Source organism: Aphelocoma coerulescens, chromosome 5, assembly GCF_041296385.1.
Source record: "Aphelocoma coerulescens isolate FSJ_1873_10779 chromosome 5, UR_Acoe_1.0, whole genome shotgun sequence".
Taxonomy (NCBI): domain Eukaryota; kingdom Metazoa; phylum Chordata; class Aves; order Passeriformes; family Corvidae; genus Aphelocoma; species Aphelocoma coerulescens.
The window spans coordinates 9,011,657-9,017,658 of NC_091019.1; positions in this window are offsets into that span (position 1 = coordinate 9,011,657).

A 6,002-nucleotide genomic window follows, 5' to 3' on the forward strand; every position below is an offset into this window, starting at 1 on the left:
TACTTTTGAAAAGCTCTTATAATTAAAAGGCAACTGACTCAATAGGCTTTGGCAGACTCCTTATTACTGGAGTGAGTAATCCCAGCTTTATTTTAACCAGTTTGTATCTAAGGAGGAAGAAGGGAAGCACATTAACTGATTAGGATTTATCATCAAGTTGATCTATCAGATACCAAGTGTTAGGATTTAGGATTTTTCCTTTTGTTGCTTTCTCTCATTGAATTTTGTCCCATCTGCGGCTAAGAAACAATAATGACCAAAGCTTAAGAGAAACAAAAGAAGTTGCCTCGCTCAGGGGAGGAGGGCAGCTGGCTGCACTTCTCTTATCTGAGGGGTTTGCCTTGGAGGGGCAGAGATACCATGAGATTTGGGCTGGGGGAAGGGGTTGGGCTCAGCTTATAGCTCTCTCGTTGTCGGCTTCGGAGAAGAACAGTCGAGCTGCTGCTTGGAGGGGGAATTCACTGCTGTCACCAGAGCCCAGCCCAGTCCTGCTTCCCCTGCCATTGGAGCCTTTGCTTGTGAGAGCAGCCACTGAACTGGGACCTTATTAACACCCTATCTCACTAAAAAAGGGACTTTCACCATCTTCTGGGGTGCCTCAGGTGAAACCCTAAGACCCCGAGCCCCTTCCCCCTCCCAGGGAGCCTCTCTCTGCTGTGTCCTGGAGCCAGGCTGCCACTGCCCTGCCCCACAGTGTCTCTGCTACTGCTCCGGGTGTTTTGCTACACTATAGCTCTGCACCTGGTGCCTGCCCAGACACCCTGAGGCTCCAGCTACAGCTGCTGAGTTTCTGATACATCTCATTTACCACTCCGGGATTTTGCTCATCCCTGCCATTCCAGCTGCTGCTCTGAGGTTCCTGCTAGAGACCATTTTGCCATCTGAAGGGGCACCGGGACCAGCTGCCCCTGTGGGTTTGTAGACGAAGCCCCTTTCCTATCTCTCCCGCCAGCCTGCCCACCATCACCCACTTACAGAGAGGCGGCCGAGCTTGCGCCACAGCGCCCCCTGCAGGTGTGGGGGGAATCATCGCTCCCGCCCTGCCCGGCTGGGAGCCACCAGCGCCCCTGCCAGCTGTGAGCAGAACTGCACCCAAGGGGAAAGGGCCTGAGAGCCAACAGAAGGTTGTTACTGGGCTTCTGGTTTTGTTTGTTGTTGCTGCCAGTGGTGTTGTTTGTTTGTCTTGTTATACATATATATATACACTAGTAAAGAACTGTTACTCCTTTTCCCATATCTTTGCCTGAAAGCCCTGTAATTTCAAAGTTATAGTAATTTGGGAGGAAGGGGGTCATATTTTCCATTCCAAGGGAGGTTCCCGCCTTCCTCGGCAGACACCTGTCTTTCAAACTGAGACACCCAGCTCTCTTCAAAATTTGGAGCATAAGCATAAGCTAATAATTTGGGGCCAATTTATCCTATTTTAGCACTGACAGGTTTTTATCCTTGTCTTTTTTTCTTACTTATAGGTCATTTCCCATAATTTCTCTCTGGCTTGCAATGCAGAAAGGTTCAACTTTTGTTCTGTAAAACACAGTACATATTTACAGTGCTGATTCAAGAACTGACACATTCTTGCACTGATGCCCTCCAAGGGGACCAGGCACTTTGGAAGATACTGGGGAGGGGAGAAAACATACCAGAACCTGATAAATTACTACAGGGCATAAAAATGCAAGTAAAAACTTTGGGGGACACCTAGGACAAGACAACACACCTATTTAGCAATGCTTAATAGAAGATAGAACCATCTCAATCCTTAAGTGACTGCAATCTTTTATCATGATGATCCTTTTTTTTTTCCTTACCTGGTTGCATTCTTCTTGTCTAACTAGAATTACTCTTACTATGTCATTTGAGAACATCCCACATTTATCTAAAGCTTTTGCTGTACATGATTGAAATGCAGTGTGATCCAAGTCTAACATCACCAGCAGCTCAGACCTGTTGTACACATGGATGTTGTCTACCTGGATGTCAGGAAAGCCTTTGACACCTTCTCCCACGGGATTCTCCTGGAAAAGCTGGCAGCCCACAGCTTGGGCAGGTGCATTCTTTGCTGGGTTCAGAACTGGATGGATGGCCAGGCCCAGAGAGTAGTGGTGAATGGTGCCACATCCAGCTGGCAGCCAGACACCAGTGGTGTCCCCCAGGGATCAGTGTTGGGGATGGTTCTGTTTAATATCTTTATTGATGATCTGGGTGATGGAATTGAGTCTGCCATTAGCAAACTCACAGATGACACCACGTTGGGTCAGTGTGGATCTGCTGGAGGGCAGGAAGGCCCTGCAGAGGGACCTGGACAGGCTGGATCAATGGGCCAAGGTCAATGGCATGAGGTTCAACAAGACCAAAGTGCTGGGTCCTGTACTTTGGCCACAATAACCCCCTGCAGTGCTACAGGCTGGGAGCAGAGTGACTGGCAAGTGGCCCAGCAGAAAAGGATCTGAGGGTGCTGGTCAACAGCGACTGAACATGAGCCAGCATGGGTCCAGGTGGCCAAGAAGGCCAATGGCATCTTGGTGTCTATCAAGTAATAGTGTGTCCAGCAGAACCGGGACAGTGGTTCTTCCCCTGTACCTCGAGTCCTGTGTCCAGTTCTGGGCCCCTTAATTCAGGAACATGGAGGTGCTGGAGCGGGTCTAGAGAAGGACAACAAAGCTCCTGAAGGGTCTGGAGTGCATGATTTACAAGGAGGGGCTGAGGGAGCTGCAGTTGTTTAGCCTGGAGGAGGCTCAGGGGTGACCTTAATGCTCTTGGCAACTCCCTGAAAGGAGGTTGTAGCCAGCTGAGTGTCAGTCTCTTCTCCCAGGCAACCAGTGACAGAACAAGAGGGCACAGTCTTAAGATGCACATGGGGAGGTTCAGGTTGGACATCAGGAAGAATTTCTTCACAGAAGGGGTGATTGAGCATTGGAATGGGCTGCCCAGAGAGATGGTAGAGTCACCGTGCCTGGAGGTGTTTAAGACTGGATGTGGCACTCAGTGCCATGGTCTGGTTGAGAAGGTGGTGTTTGGTCATAGACCTCAGAAGTCTTTTCGAACCTAATTGTTTCTGTGATTCTGTAATACTTTCATGAAGCAGCAAGACAAATACAACTTCTTAGGTACTCCATATTTATCATGGAGATGACTGAAAAAAAACATGGCTACTGTAGGCTCTCAGCTTTAGTAAGGTTACAGTCAGGCACCTGCCAAAAAAATAACAAATTTTAATATACCAAGAGTTTTGCATCTCAAGCTGTTTGCTCATGCTGAGGGACAGCTCAATTTTGTACTTCTTGAAAGAAAAAAAGAAAATTAATTTCCTCAAATAAAATCACACAGAAAACTGCAAAAACACATATTTAATTTTCTTCTATTGTATTTTTTTTCCACTTTACAGAAACATTTATCTTTCTGATGCCAGCCACAAAAACTACAATTTAGCAGTAGATTGAGGCCTGCTAGAGACAAACTATTTGTTCTGTTTTTGCAAAATACAATAAAATCCCAATTCTTAGAGTATTAGGGGAGGTTGTGGACTGCTCTAAAAACCCTCCATGAGGATTTTGCAGAAAAATCCTCAAATACTCATCAAAATTAATACTTGCTTTAGTTTCATTGTATGTCTATTATGCGTGATGATCAATGCCTAAGGTGCACAGTGCAGGTCTACAACAATCCAATTTAGCATTCTGCAAAAAGGAAAAAAGTCTAAAAATGCCTGAGCCTCAGATGGCTCTCAATGTCCTTTATGTGTGTATCTTAATTACTCTTTCTGACACTGCTTGGCTGCTCTGACCCTTATTTTCCATATTTTTGTAATGTCAGGGGAAGGCAAAGTAGGCCACTGTATTTCACTGTCATTTACAAGAATGGAAGGTACAACATGCTCAGTAAACAGTGGCATTTTCAAACCCTAATTCAAACCCAGGACTTCTATAGGCTACTGTAATGCCAGGAATGCAATAAATTACTGACTTTGCCTTTTACTTACAGCCACTTGAAGTAGGTGGAAGGCCTGATTGACTTATTCCCCTGCTGTTAGCCATCTAGTCTCCAGCGCTGATTAGATTTTATTCAGACAATGCTACTGTACTGCTCAGGAAGAGAAGCAGAGCTATGATTAGATAAGAACCAGGTACAGGTGATTTTAATTACTTTTGGAATTACATGACTCAGTCGTGCATTGTTCAGGAAGATGACTTTTTAAAGGGGTTGGGAGAGAGGTGTTAGGTTGTTTTAATTTTCCCCCCTCTACAGATCTATCTTCTAGAAACCCAGGGAGAAATCAGAAAGAAACATGAAAGAATGTATGTCTGAGTGTCTAAAACAAGTTATGATGGAAAAAAGAATCAGTAACTTCACACAAAACCCTAAGTAACACTTAAAACCATGTTTGCATTCTATACTACCAAATGAGATCAACCAGACAGGAAAATAAAAATACTCTATTTTAAAAAGTGTGGGAAGGGAGGGGGACATGGCATGGAAGTTTACTCTGGATGGAGAAAAAAACTGTTTCAATATCACTGTTTCTCCACAGGGCACAATTTCCACATAAGGCTTTAAAAGACTGAACACAGACATCCAGCAATATTGGAACATATACATCTTACTCCAGCTTTTGTATTAACAGAAGCCATTCTTTAGACAAGATTTATCAATACATCAAATGATACAATTAAACAGATATCAAAGTCATACAGAGATTTGAGGATTGCTCAGTTTGGAATTAATAGATGCACTTTCTTAAGCCTTTCAGTGTGTGACAAGGATTTTTTTTTTTTTTTGAGGAGTGGGAAAGAAATTGTTAGCACGTGTCTGTGCAGACTTATTTTAAACCTTTTGTTACCAATAAAATGCCCAATTTACTCACCCCTACCCCCAAAAGTCCCAAAGAACCACACAACAAAAGCCAACAAAGGTGAGGGATACAGAGCTTGTTTTACTTTTCATCATTTTGTCACTCGAAACCTGATGTGTCTCTAAAGCAACAGGAAACAGTAACAAATCAAAACATCAAATTAATTCTACCTTAATTTTAAAGGACAGTTTTATTCTTTGTTTGTTTTTATTATTAGAACTAGCAATCAGTTTTATCCTGAGGCCCACTTCTGAATCTCAGATGTCTTGTTGAGTGTGCCATCTTAAACTCGCCAGACTAGGGGCAATTTCTCTGTAAAAGTGAACAGTGCAACCTAGACTATGCTCTGAAATCAGGATTTTAGAAGACAAAGAATCACAGAAACTCAAACTGCTTTGTATTCCCAATTTCCCTGTAATTCCAATGTATACCTACCAACCATGGTCTCACCCTTTCCTTGTATCAATTCAATTCCAACTTTGCTTTTTGACTTACTTCAATGTCATAAGACAGGTCATGGAAACTATTTGGTTTTTAAATAAAACTGAAAATGTGTTTTTATTTCCAGTTCAAGTGTTATCAATCATCTACATCAAATATTCACATAATATTTCTGCATGTATTTTCGATTCACAATCCAGCCTACTTAAATTTAAAAAAAAAAATCAACAAAACCCCAACTGATTTTACATTTAAAACTGAAGCATTTTCTCCTATGTTAATCTCAATTCATAACTCCAGAAACATTTTATTAACAACCTTACAAGTTATCATTTGAAGGACTTACAGAAATTCAGTATCTCATTACTTAAGATACTTGATTCAAACAACTAAAAGATAATATCTGACTCAGAATAATATGCATTGAGTTTATGTAGCTTTCTTCCAAAAAATGCAGGAAGTTCAAACTATTATAGATACCTTATAGCACTCTGTTTTTCTCCAGCAAATCACAAAACACTGGGTAGAAAATGGAAGATTCAAAAGCAACCAGGAGACAAACTAATCACAGATTTAAACTTTCTCTCTTCGGATGCCCACACATATGCGGGTGTTTACGTTATGCCCTCGAGACTATAAACAGCCAATTAAAGCAGTCTGAAACCTGTACTCAAAATGGAAAGTCAAAAGAAAAACACACAAACACAGTGCA